Here is a 26594-nt window from a genome sequence, read left to right on the forward strand (position 1 = left end):
GTACATGTTGGATGATATGCCTAAGAAATGGTAAACTCCTTGAGGGTAAGGCCTATGCTCATCTCTGTATATGGTCAGTGCCCAGCATTGGACCTTGCTGAACAAATATGCTGTCAGATTGAACTGGACACTCATAATGAAATCAGGAAGCCTGGGCTCACTAAGCCTAGCCTTGCTACTAACATGCTGTATGACTTGAGTACGTCACTTAGACTCTATAAGCCTTGGTTTTTGCATCTATAAAATAGATGAAGGAAGGAGGAACTGGTTCCTTAATTCTATGAAGAATGAGGAACAGACGTGACCCATCTTAAATATGTATTGACATTATCTCAGAGGATGGCCCCTAAATTTTGTCCTAATAGAAATCAGGGGGCTAAAGAAAGCTGGAAAGGACCTGAGAGACTAGTGAATCTAAACCTCTTCAATCTACAGAGACCCCCAAAGGGTATCCAAGCCACCGAGCTAGGCTTCCTCTTTCCTCTGGTACACAGATGGGTGGTATAATGAAGAGTGCTGACCTTGGAGTCAGAAAGTCCTGAATTCAAATCCTATCTCTGTCACTCCCCTAGCTGTGTGACCCTGGGCAAATCACTTAACCTCTCTTGATCTCAGTTTCATTTGAAAAATGAGGATAATAATAGCACATACTCCATAGAGCTGTAGTGAGGATCAGAGGAGATAACATGTGAAGCATTTTACAAATCTTAAAGCATTATAGAAATGCTATCTATCAATATCTAGCATTCAGTATCCAGTGCCAGAGAATTACTAAATATAGTAGGGGCAACCATGTGGAAACAGGTGGGGCAAACTGCCAGGGCTGTAAGTCAACAGGCTGTAAAGCTCAGGCTCCCTAAGAAAAGGGAAAGCGGTGTGAGCAAGCTGCTGTTGGCCCTTCAATGCACCATGACAGTGTCCTCCTGCCCTCTGAGAGAGGCTAACCCTGGAGGCATTCAGGACTTTACAGAAATATAAAATGACTCATCTGGCTAAGTACAGACGTTCTCAATGGATGAAACCTAGCTGGTTCAAGGGTTCCCCACCTGGTTTACGTCCTAGGTCCCTTGGGCAGTCAGTCTGGAGAAACTTATGGCCCCCTTCTCACAATCAGGTTTATACATGCATGAAATAAAACCCAAAAGAGTCCAAAAAAAACCAACTACCTAATATCTAGATATTAGAAAAACAAGCTCTGAGCCCCCAGTTCAGAGCCCCCATTCTTGTCCAAAGCTCATTGGACAAGCACAGTGGGGGGGAGTGGAGGGGAAAGGGCCAAGAGACAGGCAAGAGCTGCATAACAGGAAAGGCATTTGATGTGGAGTCAGAGGGAGTGGGCACCTCTCCAGGGTCTGCTCCTCACTAACCTGATGGGTCTTGGGAAAATCATTTTCCTTCTTTTCCTCTGCACCTGTGGCCTCTTTTGTACAAAGAACCAATTATAGAAGATAATTTCTCAGGTCCCTTCCAACTCAAACCCCTTATCAGCTGCCACTTGGTAGTTTTGTGGCTGTGCCAGGTCACCAAGACTTGGGAAGTTATTTCTTCACCTGTACTTTCTTCACTAGATGGCATGATCTACATCTTGGGGTTATTGAGAGAAAAAATGGGAAAAGTGATGAGAAAAGTGAAGCCTAGAGACGGGGATATGCCTTGCCCAATGCCACATTCAGGCAGAGGTGGGACTTGATCCCAGGCCTGGTGACTATACATCCAGTGCCATTTTCCAGTCAGCTGTGTTGGCTTTCCATGAAATTTGACATCTGACTGGGGCTTGTTTATTTGCCTTCATCTTTAAGCTAGATTGAATAACAAGACTACCTTTAGAGAAAGAGTGATTGAATGTGTGTGTGTGTGTGTGTGTGTGTGTGTGTGTATACAGACACACAGACAGAGAGAGACAGAGACATAGAGACACAGAGAGAGATCCAGGCAGGGGTAGCAAATATCAGATGCTAGTTGCAATTAAAAAAAAGCAGGCACTGCCTGCAAAGTTTTTAAGTTGAAATGTCCACAGGCAGAAAACAAATTGACTTTAGATTATTTTGATTTTTTAAAAAATGAATAATGCTAAACTCCTTGGAGCTGCAGCTGAATATTAAATGGGAACGTCTGAGACAAACTTGCCTGAGAGCTACATGAATCCCAAACTACAAAAACAAGAAACACAGTTGAAAATTGTAACAGAGAAAAGAGGTAAGTTTGCTTTATCAAAGATTTTCCTACAGGGAGGAAGGAAGCATGATGGGAAATCAGCAAACAAAGGGCCTTTGAAAGGCTTCATGTATTTGCCTTCCAAAAAATACATTCTTGACAAGGCCAGACACTGGCTCATACCTTATGGCTAGGAAGATGCTTCTGTGGAATACTAGAAAGAATGCTGACTTGAGAGTCAGCAGGTTAGAGGCTGAATCTTTATTCTGCACTAAATCACTGTGTGACCTTCCCACCTGTGGACCTCAGTTTCCTCCCTTGAATGATACAGGGATTGGCCTAGCTGATTGACAAAGATTCCAAAAGATGGGAATAGTTAGCGCTGGGTACTGTGGAAAGACAGGTACACTAATACACTGTTGGTGGAGCTATATATTGCGTTCAACCATTCTGAAAAGCAATTAGGAATTATGCTAAAAAAAAAGTGATTAATATGTCTACACCCTTTGAGCCAGAGATCCCACTGTTAGGAATATAACTCAAAGAGGTTAACAGAAAGAAATGTCCTATGTGTCAAAAAATAGTCACAAAAACACTTTTGTGGTAGCAAAGAACTGGAAATAGAATAGGTACTCATTGATTTGGAAATGGCTATAAACATTGCAGCATACGAACGTGCTATAAGAAACACAAATATGATGAATCTAAAGAAGCATATGACTTATATGAACTGATACAAAGTAAAGTGAGCAAAGTGAAGTGAACACTAAATACAACTAATACTACTGTGTAAATGTAAGGAACGATCACAAAAAAATTGAAACTGAACACCCCAGAATTATAACGGCCAAGTCTGGCCTCAAAGAGGATACAGGAGAAGGTACTTCCTAAGCAGAGGTGGGGAACTATGGGACTGGAACACACCGCATATGAGGTCAAAAAATTTTCAACACATTGGTTAGTTTTGTCAAACTGCTTTTTTATTCTTTGTAATAGGGCATGCCTCTTTGGGGTGGGGGTGAGTATGAGGATAGGCTGAGAAGTGTAAATGATATAAAAAAGATATATATCCATTTTTAAAATATTAAAAAAAAACCCTGCATAGATGTGAGATAAAGGGCAGAAGTGATTCTCTCACTCCCTGGATCTGTCAGGGGCCTGCTAGCTGGACACAGTCTTGGGCCCTACTGTCATAGAAATAAGGAATCCTGTTACCATTACTTCTCAAAGAGTGGCCTTGTCTATAGGCTACAGAAAAATTAAAGACTATACAAGCACAATATCAAAATGGGAGACCCCCCCCCCAACCATGGGAGGTTTGATATTGTACACAAAGTGAGAAATATACAAGTCTGTGCAATCAGAAGCAGACACCAACAGGCATGGTGGCAGGACTCTATTAAATTTATACATACTTTGAAAAGATGCACATAATAGAAATTCAATTTCATAAATATATACCTCTTTTTCTGTTTGTTCTAAATGGAAATACTCATTCTTGTTGATGCTTATCAAAATTCTGAAAAAGCAACCAACCAAATGAGTACTGGAGGACGGCAAGATACCACAGCAGCTGAAATGCGGCATCCAGGTGGAATGGGATCTTTGAGACAGATCATCTACTCTAACCACTGCTTCCTCCATTGTACAAATGAGCAAACTGAGATCCAGAGAAGGGAAGTGACTTTCTCAAGGTCACCCAGCTAGTTAGAATTAAGTGGTAGAAATAGCTAAAAAAATTTAGGTTTTCTGCCTTTGATTCAGTGTTCTTTCCATTGTACAACACTTACTTATATGATACATGGTAAATGGGCATAACAAAGCAGCTATGTGGTATAGTGGATAGAGTGCTGGACTTGGAGTGAGGAACACCTGAGTTCGAATCCAGCCTCAGACACTTCCCAGTTGTGTGACCCTGTTTGCCTCAGTTTCCTCATCTGTAAAATGATCTGGAGAAGGAAATGGCAAACCACTCCAGTATCTTTGCCAAGAAAACCCCAAATGGGGTCACAAAGAGCCAAGCACAACTGAAACAACTGAACAACAACAACAATAGGCATAAAGGGTAAAGATGAAGAGAGAAAGCTAAATTTCCCCAACTTCCTTTCACACTAAGAGGAGGCACCGCACAGTGGATAGGGAGCTGGCCTGAGCCAGGAAGACTTGGGTTCAAGTCCTGCTTTTGCCCCATACTGGCTGTGTGGCTCTGGGTATGTCAACTAACTACTTATTGCTCTAGACAACTCTCAAAGACCTTAACTTTCCAAGAAAGTGCCAGCCTGGAATGATGGAGGGAACCGTACCAATGAAGTCACAGATCCAGTCTCTAACCCTTTGCTCCTATCCTTCTTTTATCCACTCATTTATCTATCTGTCAATAAGCATTTATTTAGTGTCTGCTACGTTCAATGAGAAGGACTGGGGGAGCTCCCAAGACAAATAAGAGTCTCTCCCTCAGTGACTTTATGATATCGAATGTCATGTGATAACAAATGTCCTCAACTAAACAGAGCACAAGTTAAAAGATAAGTGCACCAAAAGAATACAGAGCAGCTAAGAAAGAGATCACTTATGGTTTGAGGGAGAGGGAAGGTTTCATGGTTAACACGGAGTTGGACCTAGAATGATGAGTAAAGATTCCCAAGACAGAGGGAGGATCGCAGGATTTCAAATTGGAAAAGATCTTAGAGGCCACTTATCCAACCCCCGTCATCTATAGAGGAGAAAAATGAGGCTCGGAGAGGTGTCCTGGGACTTGCCCATGGCAACAGACTCAGTGGCAGTGGAAGCTACTCCAGGTGTCAGTAAAAGCTTGGAAGTGGGAAAGCATATGGTGGATTTGGCTACAAGCATCACATGATAGCAGATCTTGGAGACTGTCCAGGCTAAGGATCCCAGAGGTCAGGTGGGCTATCTGATTTTATACAAGTAGTGAAACTCAGATTAGAGGCCTTCCGACCCCCAGTCCATGGTCATCTGTCCCATGCCATACCATCTTTATCATCTGTCCCAGGACCAGACCTGCTAACAGTCCAAGGTATTCTAATGCCAATATCATCGGTGTTTTCTCACTTGAAATCAGACATAATGAGGCAATAAAAAAAGCCCCACTCCCTCCCCCCCCCAGATAAAAAACTTCAAAAGCCCAGGTTAGGTTTTTCAGTCTTGCCCCAACTCACTCTATCTGATATTGCTTCTTGTTTTTTTTTTTAAAGCAATATAGAGGATGGGATAAGTGGCATCAATATTTATTAAAAGATTCCAGGCAAGCATATGCTTCCCAGAGAACAAGTATAGGCCTTATCTTGCCAGAAGTTCATGGCTTTTAGAAATACATCTGTGCCTAACTGTCCATATGGCAAGACATATTTTTTAAGTGTAAGAAAAATGGATCAATCACAATTTTTTCTTCTTTCTTTTGTAAAAGAGTTCAAGCAGATATGCTTACGATAGGCTACAAAAATCTTTTAGCAGGACCAGGTCTTGAGTAAATTTATATAAGTGCAGAAATAGTGGAAGTAGCCTGGGATTTAGAGTCAGGAGACTCGAGTTTATCTTGAGCTGTAGCACTGACTTGAGCCTCAGTTTCCTCTGATGAAACACGAGGGGATTGGATAAGATGATCCTTTACATTTCTTCCAGTTTGAAGATTCTAAGATTTTGTAAAAAGAAAAACTAAATTTTTCTAGAACCTAGGTGCTGTCTGTGGTACTGAAACAGGGACTGAACAAGGCAGTTGCCCTCTAGGGCATAAAAGCCCATATGTTAGAAATTCAATGATTACAATAAGAAAGAAAAAGGGTTGAGTAGTAAGCGGACTGACTGCCTCTAAAGAGACCAATGCACAGGGAACTCAATGACTAAGATATGTGTAGAAGATGGAAGCAAGGAAAACTGAGAGTGAACACAAAAAAAGCACCATGAGGAAGGAAGGAGGAAAGGAGAGAGGGACGGAGGGAGGGGAGGAGAGGAAAGGTTTTTTAAGCATCTACTATGTGCCAGGCACTATGCTAAGTACTTCACAAATTTATTATCTCTCATTTGATCCTCACAACAACCCTGGCAAGTGAGTACTATTATTATTTTCATTTTACAGTTGACAAATCTGAGACATATAGTAAGTGAACTGTCCAGATCCAAAAAGACAGTAAGTGTCTGAGGCTGGATTTAAACTCAGTGCTCCATTGTGCCCCCTAGCTTGCTAATAGCATCAGGAGAACTAAAGCTCAGACTAAGTATTAAGTGCTAAGACTAGTATTAAGTGCTAATTCCTAACAAAAAGGGATTTGGGGGGCAAGAGGAATATCAACGAAGAATTAGGACTGCTGTACTGGGTGGGTGATACCAGAAAACTGACAGAATATCTTCAACACTTACTTCTCTCCTGTTCCTCAATGAAAAACGATGGTTAGAACCAAAATGTTAACAAGGAGTTAATAAGATCATGGATTTAGAGCAGGAAGGGCCCTTAGGATCATTTAGTCCAATCCCCTGATTTTTAACAATCAAAGAAATGTCTTGCCTAAGGTCCACAGCTAAGAAAGGACAGTTTTGGGCTGTGAACCAGGTCCTGTGACTCCTAAGGCCAGCTTTCTTTTCATTATACTAAGTTATACCCTTAGATAAATGAGAAAATGGTGAGAAAACACCTGGCTGCTTTTAATGAATTCAATTTACCAGGCCACAATGAACTGCACCTCCAGTTACTGGAAAAATAAAACAACCCAAACACTTGAAGATGGGATTACTGGGAAACTGTTAGTACTCCAGGGGCCTGCTAACTATGTTCCAACTTTGACAAAGGGAACAAGGGGCATTTTCCTACTGTAAACCAGTGAGCTTGATTTCAATGCCTAGCAAGATTCTAGAACACATTCTTGAAGAATGTGCGAGCACTAAGAAAGGGAAAATGTTATTGCTCTGAACCAGCATGGATTTATGAAGGACAAGTCATGCCAGACAAAGCTCATTTCCTTTCTGAAAGGGCTGCTAGACTGCAAGATTGGAAGAATGTCATCCATATAGTAGACCTGGATACTAGCACGGCTTTTGACAACATCTTTCATATCCTTGTAGAAAAGATAGAAAGAGGTGGACCGGATGATAGTATGTTAGTCAAGTTTGGAATTGAACAACTGGATCCAAAGAGATGTTGGGCTAACATGAGAGGAGGGCTTTCGTGGAGTATTACAGAATTCTTTCCTTGGCCATATTCTTTTTGACACTTTTATCAATTATTTGGACAAGGGTATAAATGAGATGCTTTTCAAATTTACAGAAGACGCAAAGTCAAAATGGACGGTTAATATACTGAGTTACAGAACCAAGATCCAAAAGAATCTCAATGAGTGACAGGTCACATCTAAACAGATCAAATTGAATACTGATAAATGTTAAGTCCAAGTCCAGAGAGCTTAATTACCAGCCTGCCCTCAGAGGGATGAATTTTTAAGGCAATGGCAAATTTCAAAGGGTAGCTTATCAAACTGCAAGAGGGGGTTGCAAGCTACATCAATGAAAGAGGTATCCACAACAATGAAATCACAGATTCCTTCAGCATTAATCTATGCCTCAATTTTTAGAAAATCAACTGTACAAAAAAGTCAGATGGGGTAGGTTGAGTGCTTTCTGTGTAGCCCAAGTTAGGAGACACCTCATCCAGGGTCCATTTCTCTGGCTGATTTTATATAGGGCTTAGAGAACACCAGAAGTAACTCCTGATTGGGTTAAATTACTTGGAAGGGCAGACATCAGTGTGGGAAGTGTGGTGGGCAATTGAGAAGGAATAAAATGACTGCTATCCTGCAACAAGAGCCCAACTGAAATCAGATGAGTAGTAGACTCAGTGAGCATAGGTATCTGACTTCCTCCAGTGGTATTCAGAAGTACAAGAATAGGAGAGAAGAATATAGGTATTGGAACTAATCTAGACTAGATAGATAGGTAGATAGATAGATAGATAGATAGATAGATAGATAGATAGATAGGTAGGTAGGTAGATAGATAGATAGGGAGATAGACAGATAGAAAGAAAGAAAGAAAGAAAGAAAGAAAGAAAGAAAGAAAGAAAGAAAGAAAGAAAGAAAGAAAGAAAGAAAGAAAGAAAGAAAGAAAGAAAGATAGATGATAGCTAGATAGATTCATAGATAGATAGATACATAGGTAGGTACATAGATAGATAGGTAGGTAGTTACACATGTAGTTAGGTAGATAAGAGGATAGATAGGTAGGTGGATAGACTTTGGTAGATATATATTGGTAGATATATAGGGATGTTGATAAGTAGATAGGTAGGGAGATAGGTATGTAGATAGATTATTGAATGATAAATAGATTTATAGATAGATACATAAATAGGTACGTAGAAAGATATATACATAGATATGTAGATTGATAGATTCAGAAAGAGAGGAGTGAGAGACAGAGAAACAGACTGAGAGAAAGAGACAGAAGGTAGGAGTGATAGGGAGACACATAGAGGTTAAAAAGTCATTCAGTGAAAAAGAAGACAGAGATAAAGAGATACAGCGAGAAGAGACAAAGGGACAGATAGAGACAGAGAGCGGCAGACAGAAATGGAGAGTAAGATAAGAAATGGAGAGAGACAAAAAATATAGAGGAGAGATCAAGAAGAGAGACTGAGACAGAGAAAAGGAGACAAGGTGAGAGAAGAGATAGCAAGATAAAGAGAAGAGAGGGAGAGACAGATGAGAGAAGAGATTGATAAATCAAGAATGAGAGACAAAGAGAAAGGGAGAAGAGAGGGTGGAGAGAGAGAAGAGAGAAATAGAGAGAAAAAGATAGAGAGCAGAGAGATAGAAAGAGGGAAGTAAGAGAGACACAGACTGTGAGAGGGAGAGAGACAGAGAAAGAGAGGGATAGATAGAGAAATACAGAGAGAGAAGAGAGAGGGACAGAAACAGAGAAAAGAGTGTCTCTTCTCTCTCTCTGTTTCTCTCTCTTTCTCAGTCTTGTTAGAAGAGATAGAAGATAGAGAGAGAAGAGACAAAGAGAGTAGGGGGGTGAGAGAGAGACTCAGAGAGAGGGGAGAGGGAGAAAGAGAATGGAGAATAGATAGAAGAGAATGAATATGAATTCCTTAGTGGCACAGACTGTCTTTCTGCTTGTAATTGTAGTTGAATAGTGCTGGACACAATGTAAGTATTAAGAAAAGATTGTAAGCTGGTAATTAAAAGTCACGAGAATCACCTCTTATAGCAGGAGTTTAAGAGTTCTCAGAGTTTACAGGGTTTACTTTGTATTCCCAAGTCTCACACATTGTTCTGTAATAAATGCTGAATAAATAAATTCAGCTGAGGATTGGGTGTTGTGTTGTGTTTTTGCTTTAGTGGAAAGAAAATACACATATGACAGACGCTCAAATTTATTCCTTGGCATTACGTAAGCAAGCCAGCCAGGAATGAGACGCTAAACATAGAGAAGCCATCTACAATGATGTATCCATAAGACAGCAAATGGTAAGTTTATTTTTACATTTCTGCAAACTTCACCATGTATTTATTTAGACATTTCAAGACAAATGAGACGAGTAGGTGTATAGTCATAAGACCTTTTTTCTCCCAAGTAGAGATACCAAAAACTATTTTAAAGAATATTCCTGAAGATGCTAGTGATGACTTAGTTTCTGACTCTTGATCCTTATGTTGAAATGATTTCTTTTGGAAAAATATTTGTAGATGGATTGGATGATAGGATATATAGGTAGATAAATGATAGGTGAATTCTATGTATAAATTTAGGCATATAGGTATGCATGCATATTCACACATGATATATAATAGTGAGTGGAACAGGTATATTTAATGAAGATCTCTGAGGGCCACTTGTGTCAGTCCCCTTTGTCTCAGCCAGCCCTGAGAAACTGAACAATAAACATTTTGTTTTTCTTAGAATACTTATTCTTCAAATTTTAGGATTTTTTAAGGTATTGGTTAAATTAGTGGCTGACATATTTTAAAAAGCAATGATAATTATTGCTGAGGAGACTCAGGATATTTGAGGACATATCCTAGTCCTTTTAAGGGTATTATCAACTATAAGATCTCCTTTATCTTAACAAACAGCATGATCAGAGGCCAGCATTTTCAGACAACCTGGAAGTAAGAGGTGAAATCTATTACAGAAATCCTAGGGGTATCACAAAGACATTACGCATTGGCGAGAGTATCTAAAATGCCTTTGTTTATATTGTGGTTGAAAGATGGTACATTTAAACAGAAGTAATTTGAGAAACAAATTAATTGGAAATGGGAAAGAATGAAGTAAGAATTGAAAACTTTATATATTCTCTCTCTCCCCCTCCCAAAATGTTATAAAATGCAAGCTTTGAGTAAAACTTCCAACTTTAGTGAAAACATGCATTTGTTTGAAATGTCACTTTTACATTTGTTTTTTATGTTATCTGATTTTAGTGACCTAAAAAAACTGATTCCTTGTTAAAACAATTTTGGCTACCAGGTTCTCCACACTTGATGACTGGCTTGTTTTAAAAACATAAATCACATGAGTTTAGGATTTTGTTGTTTTGTGTGTTTTAATCCAATTACATAGTAAACATTTCAGCTGAACTTCATTTTTGTTAGGTAACTTTTTAATTTCCTAGAAAATTTTAAGTGCTTTACAAATTATTTCACCTCTCAGTTCTTTCCAATATGAAAAAGAACTAGGATTGCTTACTTACTAAGGACTTACTATATTCCAGACACTGCGCTAGAAACTGGGGAGAAGACAATATGTAAAAGCAAAACATATCCCAACTGAGGTTGTTTTTTGGGGAGGGTGGGTGAAGTAGAAACATACAAGAGTGTGTGGAATAGCTCAGGTCCCTATATAAATCAATTACTCAGAGGCCTCTCAAAGTGATGACAGAAAAGAGATTTATTCGATTCTCAAGAAGTGGGGCTCACCTGTAGGAGTAGGAAAGCCGAAGACAAAGAAAAGGACAGTGATTTATATAGACCCTAATGCAAGTCCCTCCTACCCCCACTGACCATTATCCTCATTAGCTGAGAATATGGTCTTACATTTTAGACACGAAATCTAACCAATCCCTTTTGAAATGAAGACATCGAGGAATTATGTAAGTTTTGTCCAATCATTGAGACCTTAATACACTACACGGTTTTATATCCTTATATGGAACTATTCTATTCTAAAAATATTGTAACCTTGAGCCTTTCGGCCTTACCTTACCCCTGGGAGAAAAATTACAATCTGAGGAGTCTTCACTAAGTCTATCCCACTCAATAGGTAGCCCTTTAATGAAACTAGAACATTCAAGAACCTTCTGACATTTAAGGGATAAGAGGTACAGTGAAGCTAGTTGGCTCCAGGGATAATATGCTGGCCATGAAATCAAGAAAAGCCAAATCAGATCTGGCCCCAGGCACTTAGCTAGCAATCACAGAATTAAAACACAAATCAAAGGTCATTATTTAAAATTGCCTGTTATAAACCTAATTGAATTGATATTCTTTGCCCTCTTTTCCCTTTTACAGCTTTGTGAAACTTCAAGGTAGGTTCTCAGGAAAAAAAACAAATAAAGAGACAAGCAAGGTATGCTAAATTTAGTATGGTTTTTAAAAAATCTGTAATAGATTTTTAAAAATTTATATGTGAAAATGTTTGTGTGAGGTTTAAATAATGATAATTTACTCCATCTGTAGCCAACAGTAAAGAAAGCTTTCCTTTTTTAATGTTGAATTTTAAACTTTTAATAAAATGTCAATATAATTTACTTAACAGCAATTTAGTTAAATTTGGTGCATAAGTTGTCATAACAATATTTTAGTTTTTCTTTTCATTTCTACATTCTTTGTCCTTTCTCTTTTTTTAAGACCCATTTTGGATGGAAATCTTTCTTTAAAAATTTTAAAAGAAATTTCATTATGCAGCCTTTATTTTTTAGCAATACAATTATTTAAAAATAAAGCAATAAAAATCCAATGCACTTAACACATGCTTCAATAAATACTCTCCATTCATTACCAATAATGGTAACACCTCTAGCAGGCCTACCCTACAAGATACTGAAGTAATTGTTTTATTAGTAACAAGATGATGAAGTATATTGTCATCATTCTTTTTTGGTAGTGTGTTTCTGAGTTTTAAGTCAGAGCAATACCACTGAATAGCAATAAATTATATTGCAATAAACATGACACATCATAGCATAAATATCCTGTTATTTTTGTTTCTGAAACATTATTTTGTATCACCCACCAACTTTTGCTTTCCTTGAGCAAGTACAAAAAAAAAATAAAGTTCTTACTACCTTAGTTGCATAGTCCAGTCAAAATAAATTCCCACCTTGGCCTTATCTTAACCTGTTTATGTATGTCTTTATTTTAAATTCATCGCCTGAAAGGTAAACAGCAAGGAGAAGTCATAAGGGACTTACTAAAGTTGAACTGTTTACAATCCTACATGGAAAGACAATATTTGTAACTCTTGAAACATTTCAGTATCTGGGTACTGGGTGGGATTACACACGCACACACACATAGAGACAGAGTGCACAGAGTGAATTGAAGAGGATGGGATCTGTTGACCTGAAAACTTTGTTAAGAAAAGGCAACAGGCTAAATGCATACATTTTATAATTTAATTAATTAATTAATCAATTCCCTATTAAAGAAAACGGTAATCAAGGCAAAATGCCTTCCACACTCAGAGAGAGAAATATGGAAGTCACTCACATAATGTAGCAGATCATGTTTGTGTATGTGTATCTGTTTGTGTATCATGTTCTGATTTGTTATACGGATTCTTTCATTTATCTTAGTCTGACTACATAGCATGACTATAGTGAAAATATACTCAATAGGAAAGTATATGTAGAATCTATACAGAATTGTATGCAGTCGTGGGGAGGGAGGGAGGTAGTGGGGGGTGGGTGGGGAGGGATAAAATCGCAATTGTATGGCAGTGATTGTTAAACATTAAAAAAATTTAAAAAAAAAAATTTAAAAAAAAAAAAAAAAAAAAAAGAAAACGGTAACATAATGCATTATGGAGCCAGAAATGTTCTGGCTACCCAGTACAGAAATCTTCTGGCTTATATACATTTTGCCGTGAGAAAGGAGTTCTCTTAGATAAACACACTGAAAACAAAGTATCATCAGTTGGGTTTTATGATACCAAGCTATGGGCATCTTATTTTTGTAGCATGTCTCTGTGATTTAAGTTAAGGAAAAAGTCCCATCACCCGGATAACAGATATCCTCTAAAATAGGCCTTTGAAGTTGTTTATCTTAACAAAGTTTGACAAAGCTGAAGTCACACCTCAAGGTATTTGTGTTTTTCCCTTAACACTAGGATGCTAGAAGGGTCTGATAAGGAAGTCCCATTTGCTTGACATCAAAAGGCATCCTCTAAGTTAAACAAAGGGGACTATTAGGTTCACGCTCTTCTTAATTCAGACTTTGGCCCTTATTAAAGTCTAAAATTTATATTAAATATTATCAGATCATATCTTAAAAAAATGAAATCAAGCAGTGTGAGAGAAATATATTGGGAGGAGAAAGGGAGAAATGGAATGGGGCAAATTATCTCTCATAAAAGAGGCAAGCAAAAGACTTTTTTAGTTTGGGGAAAAAGAGCGGAGGTGAGAGAAAAACATGAAGTTTACTCTCATCACATTCCACTAAAGGAAGGAATAAAAAGCACACTCATTTTGGTATGAAAACCTATCTCACAATACAGGAAAGTGGGGGATAAGGGGACAAGCAGGGTGGGTGGGATGATGGAAGGGAGGGCATGGGGAGGAGGGAGCAATCCGAGGTCGACACTCATGGGGAGGGACAGGATCAAAAGAGAGAATAGAAGTAATGGGGGACAGGATAGGATGGAGGGAAATATAGTTAGTCTGATACATCACAACTATTATGGAAGTCATTTGCAAAACTACACAGATTTGGCCTATATTGAATTGCCTGGCTTCCAAAGGGAAGGGGTGGGGAGGGAGGGAGGTAAAGAAGTTGGAACTCAAAGTGTTAGGAACAACTGTCGAGTAATGTTCTTGCCACTAGGAAAAAAGAAATACAGGTAAAGGGGTGTAGAAAGCTATCTGGCCCTACAGGACAAAAGAGAAGATGGAGACAAGGGCAGAGAGGGATGATAGAAGAGAGAGCAGATTGGGCATAGGGGCAATTAGAATGCTTGGTGTTTGGGGGCGAGGGGACAAAAGGGGAGAAAATTTGGAGCCCAAAATTCTGTGAAAATGAATGTTAAAAGTTACATAAATAAATAAATTTAAAAAAAAAATAAATTCATCACCTGTCTGTCACAAGGTTAGTGACCTGTTGTATCATCATTCTTTTGGAATTATGCTTTATTAATTTGTTGATTACAATTCTAAAGTTTTTCAATTATTTTTGTCTATAATATTACTGTATAAATCCTTTTCTTGAGTCTGCCCCATTTTATTCTGCATAAGTTCATAATAGTTTTCCCACTTTCCTTTGAGCCTGTTCATTTCATCATTATTTATGGCACAGACCACAGTTTATTTAGCTGTTCCCCAATAGTATGCCACCTCTTCACTTTCCAATGTTTTCACTATCTGACAAACTGCTACTAAAAATATTTTTGTATCCGTAGGTCCTTTTTTCCCCTTCCTCCTTCTTTGCTTTCTTTGAAGCATACACATCATATTGGTGAGCAAAAGTTATGTAACTTTGGGACACAGTTCCAAATTGTTTTCTAGAATGTTATGATCAGTTCATAGCTCCCTGAACAGTGTAGTGCTAGTCTTTCTATTTTCTCAGTTTCTTCAGCATGTGTTATTTTACTCTTTCATTATCTTTCTTGGTTTGTGAAGTGTGAAGTAAAAAACCTTAAAGTTGAATACATTTTCATTACTGCAATTATTGGGTAATTTAGAGAATTTTTTTATTTTATTTTTTACTTTATTTTTTATTTTTTTTTATGTTCTTTCATTTTCAATTAATGTTATTCTTGTATCCTTGGCCATCTCCAGTCATCCTGAGAAGAAAGTGAGGCTGGTGACCTTGCACAACCTTTCTCACTCAAATCAAAGTCAACTGCAAGTCAGTAATTTATCCAGTCATTGAGACCCTAATGTACTACACAGTTTTATATCCTTATATGGAACTATTCTATTCTAAAAATATTGTAACCTTGAGCCTCTTGGTCTTACTTCACCCCTGGGAGAAGAATTACAACCTGAGGAGTCTTCACTAAACCTATCCCACTCAGTTTCTACTCCACTCTTTTGATTATTGTATGTCCCTGTATGATTGGTTTAGAAAAACAGCATAAATGTTATGATCTCATTTGAATATTTTCTTTAATATTCCCGTAGGGTTAGTGAATGAGTGCATTTTATTCTTTGACAAAAATCATTGAAACTTTTTTATATTTAGTTTCCCTCTTATTTCCCCAGCTGTGTCACTCTACCTGCCTCCAAAAGTAAAATCTCTGGGTGGTTGTTCTAGCCCTGATGCTTACAGAGTCCTGGCAGAACCCCCAATGGTTAGGAATAAAATTTTCTGAAACACAGACCCCCGAGGTAGAGGAGACAAGGTCGTTTATTCTACAGTTCTTGCAAGAAGTGGGTATGCTGCCTACACAGACACACACCCCAAAAGTAAAAGTCACTGCTTTAAATCCCTGCGCTGAAAACGAAATTGTTTCATTTCATTTCATTTCCTCTTAGGCTGAGTAATCTGAGTTGTAATACTACCCTAACTTCATGTTTCCCTCCCTCCATGTACTTTGTATGTGCATGTAAACAAGCTTAGGAGGGAAACTTTTAAGGTTTAAAGGATTTTAAAGTTTTTTTTAAAGGGTTTAATCTGGTTTTTCAGACTTGGTTGAGTCTGGGTTCCACTAAGTAGTTTCCTGTTTTTCCCCTTCTTGGGGAATAGTTGTAGAGATGTGTAAAAGAAACACTCCCCTTCTTTTATTTGTGTGGATAAATAACCTTTATTTATATCTTTATATCTCACATTATTAATACAGGCATTTCACATCCTAGGTTTTTTCAACTTCCAAGAAATATTATTTTAACATTAGTAAACTGGGGACGAATTGAAGCTGAGAAGTTACAGTCACGTGTCCAAATTATTTTATCATTTTTTTAAACTTAACTTTAGGTTGATAATGTTTAATACAAAATTTTGGAATAATCTCTTTGTTCTCTCTGAAGCAAACTCAGAGAGTGCCTCTTCCTATGTCAGCAAAAGCCAGCCAAGGCTGACTCTACACTCCTTAAGGAGACCTTTAACCTAAGACACTATATCTTGAATAATGAGGCTTTCCTTTGTATCTTATTATCTATAGACATATACTATGTTATGGCATGTTAATGGTAAAGAAAAATAGACATCTTAGGTCGTAATTTCTATTGAACTTTGTTTAGCCTTTTCCTATGTCAGTTATCTGTTTAGGGCAGGAAGCCTACCACTCACTAGTGGTGGGATTTCCTTCTTTATCACCGAGACATGTGTTTACCCAGCTGGAATCCCAAGGCCTGACCAACATTACTTTGTTAATTGTCTTGTCTAACTAAATTTATGATTTGTTCAACTAGGAGAGTTCCTTTCTCACGGCAAAATGTATATAAGCCAGAAGATTTCTGCACTGGGTAGCCAGAACATTTCTGGCTCCATAACGCATTATGTTACTGTTGTCTTTAATAGGGAATTGATCAATTAATTAAATCATAAAATGTATGCATTTAGCCTGCTGCCTTTCCTGTCTAAGTTTTCAGGTTAACAAGGTTAACAAGCACATGAGACTAAATTTATTTTTAAGTCATAAAAATCATTTGTAAGAGAGCTCAGAAAATTTATTTATCATCCAAAATTTCTAAGTACACTAATATATCTTAATTATTAATGTTTTTGGGAGGGTGGGATTAGGGTAAAAAAAGTAATTCATCTTCGACTACTAAGATTTATCCCGTAACTTCGTTTGTTATCCTTCAGCGAAATTTAAGTTCCTTTAGAAAACAGGAAGTACTATCTTCTCGCGAAACCAGGAAGTACTATCTTCTCGCGGAAACAGGAAGTACTATCTTCTCGCGGAAACAGGAAGTACTATCTTCTCGCGGAAACAGGAAGTACTATCTTCTCGCGGTATTTATAGGACGTCAGCGGCGTTTTTGGTCTTCCGCTCCCCATCAGTCACCTTTGAAATGATTATGTGAGGCGGATGAAGACTATAAAATACCAAATAATTCTGCAGTGTTCTTAGAAAAAGTAGGTATCTAGCAGTACTTATCTTTTTGAAATCTTATTTAATATGTATACAAATTAATTTAAATCTGTTTTCCACGTGTTTTGTTGATTTATGCGTGGAATAATGTCCATTTACTTATAAGGAAGTACTTGAGGGACGTTACTGTACATTTGTTTCTGTTGTGTACTGTTTCTAATGTGAGAGTTTTACATTTTTTCTGTCGAAAATCAAGTTACTGGTGTAATTGTCAGATAATAGACATACGTAGACGGAGTCCTCATTTAAATTTTGAGGAAAATGTCGTTCATTTGGCTGGCGCAATGTTCTCGCGAGAACTTATTTGAGATTCGTGATCTTGGCGTACCATAGTGACGTAATATCCGTTGAGTTCTCGCGAAACTTCCATTCTTGGAATCTCGCGGGGTCGGGTAACTGTGGTATCTAAGGTCGAAGTGCCGTGGCGGTTGGTTGGACTGGCGAGTTTTAAGATGGCGGTAGCGGCATATCCAAATGTTACTGACCCTCAGGAGTGAAGTCAGAGGGTCACTTTCCTTGTCTCCTTAGATTTTTTTACGTTAGGTGTACCTAACTACGACGGAGACGGTCCAAGTAACTACCCAACAAACGGCAGACACGAACACAGGACTTTGCGGTACTCCTTTTTCTTTCTTTTAATTTTTTCTGTCTTTTCTGTCTAACGCAATTTGTCTTCTCTTCAAATGTTCTTTTTCTGCCTTCCCTTTTACCTTTTCTACCCCACTTTTTGATCATTCTGTCCCCCTGTACGATTGCTTTAAAAAAACAGCATAAATGTTATGATTTTGTTTGAATATTTTCTTTAAGATTCCCATATTAAAACCATATTTCAAAAAAAACCTTTATCCTCAGGTAAAGTTTTTACTCTTGAATAAGTGTTTTTTTGAAGATTAATGATTTTAAGTATGCAGACTGAGAACTGGGCGATTTTAACAAATTTTTTATCAAGGTCAGAAAATAGTTTCTTACGGGAAAAAAATAAAGAGCGAGTTGTTTCTAGTAAGCATTAATTACTAAAACGTGTCAAAAATATTTATAAAATTGGCCAAAATAAATTCCACGTAAGTCCTATTGGAACAGTAAAAACGTTGCAGTACCGGTTTTGACAAAATTAGCAACACGTCTTAATGTTAACTTTTAATAACAACACATTATTTTAAAAATACCAGATTTGCTTGGGTTTGGTTTTTTTTAGTTAAGCATCAAACTAGAAATTCAGTGTACTTCAGATTTTTTTAACAGAACGTCTTGTCTTTTTTTATTTTTAATTTTGAAGTAACGTTGACTCACTTTTGTTCTTGTCATGGTTGTTCCCTGATAACCCTCTCATAGGGTATCATTAAATCATTTCATTTAATTGTTTTTTTATTCTTCTGAGGTTTTTACGTGTATAATTTTAACTTTAGTGTGTGATGAAATGTTTCTGCATGTTCACAACTGCAACTGTATGTGGCATTGTAGAGATTAGTTGTGAATTTATCATATTTGCAACTTGATGTGATTAGTGATTGGGCAGTTTGGTAAGAATATTAGTATATATTTTCATATAAAAATAGTGCACACTGTCTCTGAAGGTCTATAACATCCAGAAAGGAAAATCAGAATTTTTAATCATCATTAATATCTTAATCATCTATGGTGATGCACAAAATGGTTGTCATGTGAAAACAAAGGAGATGTTTGAGCCAGATTTTGAAAGGACTGTAATTCATATCCAAGTATTCTTGAGACTGTTTCAGGTTTCTTGACAAGGACACTAGAATTGGAGAAATTTGTGCTATTTTCTTCTCTGGGTCATTTTGTAAATGAGGAAACGGGTAAACTAGGTTAAGTGACTTTCCTAGATTCAGTGTCTGATATCACCTTAACTGCCCAAGAGAACTAAGCCTAGAGTTTATTGTAATTTTCCCTTCTTAGATTTGAAACAATTGCAGTTGAATCCTTGATAGTCAAAGATAAATAATGAAGCAGTGAAGGCTTCAGTTAAGTTGTAACATCAATTAATAGTGGATCTAATCTTCTTGATTGTCTGAAGCCTCATGGGAAACACTGCTGGATGGTGGACAGGTTTGGAGCTTAAATAAAAGAATTTTTTTAAAAAAGAGGATAGTATATAGTTAAACAAAAGTTAAAGGATCAAGATACTAAGAGAGGAAAGTAAGAACAAAGTAAGATAGATGAAGAAGGATGTCGGACGGGTGAGAATACAGAATAATTTTAAGTGAAAGTGAAACAGTGCGAAATCAAAGTGATAAAGACTTGAGACAAGAGTTTCAAAATATCTCAGTTGTGAAAGTAAAATAGTCATAGAACTCTAATGTTCCTATCTTATGGCTCATGTGGACTGTTAAAGTTTAGTTTCATAAGGGAGGGTAGGATATTTGAGGAATATATACTACACATACATTTGTATGTATCAAGAATGAGAGTAATCATTGTGGTAGAGACATGAGCAAACTGCTCATAAGAACATAATGAGTAGCTAGCAACTATTGGCAGAATTTTGATGTTTTAGAGATGGTTGGAATGAATTTTAAAGGAAGAAAGGTTGCTCAAAATAACAAAGGACTTAGGACTTTTAGCAAGGACTTTTTATAACATTATTTGAAAGAACATTCCATCCTAGAAAGTTGCAGTGAATTTTCTATTACTCTTACAATCTTTTAGTTCAAGAAAATGAAGAAAATGGGAAAAGAGAAAAATAGGGAAGAAAGAAAAACAGGAACTCAGAAATAATGCTAAAGTGAGTGGGATTGATAACTTTTTTTTGTCTTGGTATTTGAAGACTTTATTACAGGGATAAGAAAAATGGTCACATTTGATTTAAGGTATCTTTTAAAGAAGGATTGACAAAAATAGGCCTAGGCTTTGAAAATAAAACATACTTTTAAAAAGAGCAAGATAACTGGAATAATGAAATCAATTTGTAATCTGTATAACTTAAAGATTAACAAAGAACACAAAATATGATAAAATGAGATTAGGGGATTGATTTCTGGGTGGTTTTTTTTTATATTTAATTTAAGGTAATTTTTTTCTACACTTTACATATATTCTTACAGCTGTAGAGGTCACTCAGTTAATTTCAAGGTAGGGGAAGAATGGAATATCTTAGTACACTTTCCTAATTACTTGTAGTTGAAGAGAATGGGAGGTAATTAAAATCATGAAGAAAGAATTACACAAGACCTAGCAAAGATCAATTAATATTACACATAAAGCGCGTAGATCCTTGTTTACTGATCTCCAGCATTTTTAAGATTTCAGTAGCCCTTCCAAGTGTAACATACATATTTATGGGAAATCATCTTGTGCCTGCAGAATGGTATGATTGAGCCAAATGATTAGTTACAGCTAGCAGTATAGTGAAAGGAAAGGTGTTCTTGTTTATGAAATAATTTTAATTAGAGAAACAAGAGAAATGTGCCAGGTGTGGATCCTGGTTCTTCAGAATCTTAAGATGCTGTCAGTGTCATATACCTTCCTTTTTTTTTTTAAATTTATTTATTTAACTTTTAACATTCATTTTCACAAAATTTTGGGTTCCAAATTTTCTCCCCATTTGTCCCACCCCCACCCCAAAACACCGAGCATTCTAATTGCCCCTATCACTAATCTGCCCCCTCTTCTCTCATCCCTCCCTTCCCTTGTCCCCATCTTCTCTTTTGTCCTGTAGGGCCAGATAACTTTCTATACCCCTTTACCTGTATTTCTTATTTCCTAGTAGCAAGAACAATACTCGACAGTTGTTCCTAAAACTTTGAGTTCCAACTTCTCTTCCTCCCTCCCTCCCCACTCCTTCCCTTTGGGAAGGCAAGCAATTCAATATAGGCCAAATCTGTGTAGTTTTGCAAATGACTTCCATGATAGTCATGTTGTGTAAGACTAACTATATTTCCATCCATCCTATCCAGACCCGCATTGCTTCTATTCTCTCTTTTGATCCTGTCCCTCCCTGAGAGTGTCGACCTCAAATTGCTCCCTCCTCCCATTGCCCTCACTTCCATCATCCCCCCCACCCTGCTTATCCCCTTATCCCCCACTTTCCTGTATTGTAAGATAGGTTTTCATACCAAAATGAGTGTGCATTTTATTCCTTCATTTAGTGGAATGTGATGAGAGTAAACTTCATGTTTTTCTCTCACCTCCCTTCTTTTTCCCTCCACTAAAAAGTCTTTTGCTTGCCTCTTTTATGAGAGATAATGTACCCCATTCCATTTCTTCCTTTCTCCTGCCAATATATTTCTCTCACCCCTTAATTTCATTTTTTTAAGATATCATCCCATACTATTCAACTCACTCTGTGCTGTGTGTGTGTGTGTAAAATCCCACCCACTACCCAGATACTGGAAAGTTTCAAGAGTTAGAAATATTGTCTTTCCATGTAGGATTGTAAGCAATTCAACTTTAGTAAGTCCCTTATGACTTCTCCTTGTTGTTCACCTTTTCATGCTTCTCTTCATTCTTGTGTTTGAAAGTCAGATTTTCTTTTCAGCTCTGGTCTTTTCATCAAGAATGCTTGAAAATCCTCTATTTCATTGAAAGACCAATTTTTCCCCTGAAGTATTATACTCAGTTTTGCTGGGTAGGTGATTCTTGGTTTTAGTCCTAGTTCCTTTGACTTCTGGAATATCCTATTCCATGCCCTTCGATCCCTTAATGTAGAAGCTGCTAGATCTTGTGTTATCCTGATTGTATTTCCATAATACTTGAATTGTTTCTTTCTAGCTGCTTGCAATATTTTCTTCTTGACCTGGGAACTCTGGAATTTGGCCACAATGTTCCTAGGAGTTTCTCTTTTTGGATCTCTTTCAGGCGGTGGTCTGTGGATTCCTTGAATACTTATTTTGCCCTCTGGTTCTAGAATCTCAAGGCAGTTTTCCTTGATAATTTCATGAAAGATGATGTCTAGGCTCTTTTTTTGATCAAGGCTTTCAGGCAGTCCCATAATTTTTAAATTGTGTCTCCTGGATCTATTTTCCAGGTCAGTTGTTTTTCCAATGAGATATTTCACATTATCTTCCATTTTTCCATTCTTTTGGTTTTGTTTTGTGATTTCTTGGTTTCTCATAAAGTCATTAGCCTCCATCAGTTCCATTCTAATTTTGAAAGAACTATTTTCTTCAGTGAGCTCTTGAACGCCCTTTTCCATTTGGCTAATTCTGCTTTTGAAAGCATTCTTCTCCTCATTGGCTTTTTGAACCTCTTTTGCCTATTGAGTTAGCCTATTTTCCAAGGTGTTATTTTCTTCAGCATTTTTTTGGGTCTCCTTTACCAGGGTGCTGACCTGCTGTTCATGCTTTGCATGCTTTGCTTTCACTCATTTCTCTTTCCAGTTTTTCCTTCACCTCTCTAACTTGATTTTCAAAATTCTTTTTGAGCTCTTCCATGGCCTGAGCCCATTTGGTGGGCTGGGATACAGAAGCCTTGACTTCTGCGTCTTTCCCTGATGGTAAGCTTTGTTCTTCCTCATCAGAAAGGAAGGGAGGAAATGCCTGTTCACCAAGAAAGTAACCTTCTATAGTCTTATTTCTTTTCTCTTTTCTGGGCATTTTCCCAGCCAGTGACTTGACTTCTGAATATTCTCCTCACACCCACCTTGCCTCTGGATCCTCCCAGCCAGCGTTTGGGGTCTGAGATTCAAATGCTGCAGGGCTGCTATTCAGTGTGAGATTAGGTTCAGGTGCCTGGGTGGGGGTGGGCCCGCCTCACGGGCTCTATTCCCTCAGGGGGTTTATGCAGAGACCTTCAACAATGGATCTGGGCTCCTGCCTGCTTGGGGAGCCCAGGTCTGCCCCCGCCTCTGCTGCTGCCTCCCGAGGGGGCCTGAGTTATGGGGACACCCCACTCCCCTCTCGACTGTGGGTTTAGAGCTAGCTTATGTATGTCTTTCTACTCTGCCATCTTAAGACAAGAAAAAGATTGGACAAGTAAAAGGAGTTCAAAATATAGGTCACATTGGTGTATAGTAAATCGTATTTACATCCTGTCATATGAGAGCAAATATCAGTCAAGAAACAATAACTTTCTTTTCTGGGTGTGGGTGTTCTCTTGGGTGCTGGAAATAACAGAGAGAAAAGTAAGAATACTCATCATAAAAGCATTCATTGAAAATTGTGCCATATCTTGTTTCTAGGGCATTGTTGGAATTAGGCTTTTTTCCTTGCCCCAATCTTATATTATCTGGCTTCCTATTGCTATACTAACTCTGGACCTCTGCACTCTTTAGTTTCTAATTGTGATAAAATCCTTTCATTAATTCTGATTCCATTGAAAGCTAAGAATTTGTTTGTGGTGGAAGCACTTCAAAGTTCAGGAGCTTGGTGATTTCCACGTATGAATTGCTTGAAATGTTTGTTGTTGATTTGAATTTGGTCTATTTTAACACTTGGACCACATTTTAAGTTGTTGAAGAGAAATATTTGGTAATATTCTCCTTTGAAACTGTTCTTCTGGTCTCTTAGATGTTCCTAGCTACATTGGTTTAAAGATTTGGAGTCAAACAATATTCTTCTAGACAGGAGAGGTATTCACTGCATTTCTCCATCTCTTTCATTTTGCCACACTTACTGGCATAGTCTTTAAAATTGAGCTGTGAAAATTTTGCTGTTTCCACTCTTCCCTTATCCATCTCTTTATTTGAAAATGACAAGGTGGATATAACCCTGAATAGGGTCAATTAATAGCAGACTCAAATTACCTGAAAGTCTCTTCTTTCTAATATTTCTAATGATAGTACTACATGGCATACATAGGAATATGTATATGGCACTTTAAATGTTATAAAATGCTTTGGACATTCCCAGTTGATGATATTTTACATCATTCGTGTTCTGGAAGGGATTGCTATGCTTACTGCATTTTTGAAATTGTTATTAATGAATAAGATTCCCAAATCATCTGTATCAGAAATGAGCTTATTCTTGTTTTTATTATATTTTAAAAGCTAACTTTTTAAAAATGTTATTTTAATAATTTATTTTAATAGGTTGCATAGTATCACATTATGGATTTTACAGGTTTGTAGGCTGACTCCTAACTATTATTTGTAATATTTCTATAAGGAAAATTTCTAAGTTAAAAATGATTTCTTGTAGTCTGCATTGTTATTGAAATATTTCATGTGTGGAAAAAACAATTACTGATGAATATTGATATCCCAATAAGATAAAATCCATAATTATTGAAATTAGAGTATAAACTGCAACCAGTGATAAAAGAAATCTTTAGTGTGGTTTACTGATTCTCCAGAGAAAAGAAGTTAGTGCTTAATCTGAATTTTGTTGGCATTTAAAGTTTTTGCTGTGATGATACATTATATATTCTTTTGATATTTGCTTCATTCACACAGTATTATCTCTTGCACATTTTCCTTCTTTGAATTCTTATTTACTATTTCTTAGACTGCAGAGATAATAAGTGATTTCATTTACCAAAATTTATTTCCCGTTTCAATTATTAAGCATACCCTTGCTGCTTCTGTTTAGTCTTGTTCTGCCCTATGTTGCCCCATTTGGGATTTTCTTGATTTATTCCTTCTCCAGCTTATTTTGCAAATGAGGAAACTGAGGCGACAGGGTTCATTGACTTGGTCAGTATCACACAGTTACTAAATGTCTGGGGCAGGATTTGAACTTGGGTCTCCCTGACACTCTAATCCTTTGGTATTCGAATCCATTTTAGGACCCATTTAGTTATTATGTACTTCAGCATGCAGGAGAGAGAGCACTGAGGGCAGGAGCTGACCTGGACCTTTAAGAACTAAGAGCGACCAGCTGGAGGACAGGCGAGTGTTTTGTCCAGGCAAGGGAGTAGCCTGCCTGAAGCTGAGGGTGTTTCATTTATCCAGCTGCAGTGGATAGAGCACCAGTCAGGAGGACCTGAGTTCAAATCTCACCTCAGACACTTGACGCTCACTAGCTGTGTGACCTTGGGCAAGTCACTTAACCCCAGTTATCTCATCCTGGGTTATCTGTGGTCATCCTGATAAATATCTGGTCACTGGATTCAGATGGCCCTGGAGGAGAAGTGAGGCTGGTGACCTGCACAGCCCTCCCTCACTCAAAACAAAGTGCAAGTCATGTCATCATTTCTCTGATGGCATGGTGTTCTTTGGCAACGAAGGATGAACACACACATTGTCCATGTAATTCTTGCGTTTTATCACTTTAAAAAATGTAATATGATAAAAGACTTTGATGAAGCTTCTTTTCATTTTGTAGTTACCTTAAGTTGTGATCTTTGTAAATAGAAAATTGTTTGGTTTGGTGCTTTTGTTAATCTGTTTTTCCAAAGTAAATAGTTCAGTCTAAACTTGACAAATACAAACCAGGAAATGAATATTTGAAAACTGCTAGTTTTTATTAGGTAGAGCTTCTTTAAATAAATTCACCACAATGGTCTCAATGCTTTCCTGCTTCTCTGTGTTTTCTTCTGCTCTTCTCTTTGCATTTTTAAAAAGATTTGTCTGCACTTTTTCTTTTTAACTTTTTGGAGGGCTAGTCCATCCTTCCTATAAAACACCCTCAAAAAAGTAAAGCTATATTCTTATGCATTGTTTTCTGTTATGTCTGACTCTTCATGATCCTGTTCAGGATTTTTTTAGCAAAGAAAATGGAGTGGTTTGGCATTCCCTTCTCTACCTCATTTTGTAGATTAGGAAACTGAGGCAAACAAGGTTAAGTGATTTGCACAGGGTTACACAAATGATGAATCCACTCCTGACTGTGGTCACCAAAATGAGTAGTTGAACAAAACAAATCTGCACTTTTGCAGTGTCTTAAAATGTATGCTTACATGTATATCTTATATTTATGTAAGTCCTTTGATAGAAGAGTTTGTTATTGCTTCAATTACAGTTTATATTTTTTCATAGTTATTTCTTTTAATTTTTATATCAGTTCTTAGTTTTACACCTCATGTAAGTACTGCCAGTTTTTTTCTGAATAGGGAAATTATCTATTTTTGTGGTTTTTTTCTTTCCTTTTTTTTTTTTTTTGTATTTTCTCTGGTAATGAGTTTTTTTCTCTAGTATTTGAAATCTTGGGTTTTTAAAATTTATCTCTGCCAACTGTTATCCACAGATTTTGCTATCCCACCACACTGGGTAAGGTATTTGAGTAGTCTTCTTCCCCCATCCTTTTTCATATGAAAGCCTTTCTTTAGATTTGTAAAAATTT

At 37.3% G+C, this 26594-nt stretch overlaps 1 protein-coding gene across 7 annotated transcripts in view; it reads left to right on the top strand.

Moving 5' to 3' along the window:
* The first annotated feature begins 17302 nt into the window (after positions 1-17302).
* LOC140516966 (E3 ubiquitin-protein ligase HUWE1-like) overlaps positions 17303-26594 on the top strand; it is a 98601-nt gene continuing 89309 nt past the window's right edge. For 6 of the 7 annotated variants that reach the window (XM_072627814.1, XM_072627818.1, XM_072627817.1 and 3 more), the window contains exon 1: positions 17303-17399. The gene's annotated coding sequence lies outside the window, so the exon portion shown is untranslated. Of the gene's footprint in view, positions 17400-17849; positions 18032-26594 lie in introns of those variants that run through there. The other variant, XM_072627815.1, reaches the window with a different exon arrangement.

This window comes from Notamacropus eugenii (assembly GCF_028372415.1).
Source record: "Notamacropus eugenii isolate mMacEug1 chromosome Y unlocalized genomic scaffold, mMacEug1.pri_v2 SUPER_Y_unloc_1, whole genome shotgun sequence".
NCBI classification, from domain to species: domain Eukaryota; kingdom Metazoa; phylum Chordata; class Mammalia; order Diprotodontia; family Macropodidae; genus Notamacropus; species Notamacropus eugenii.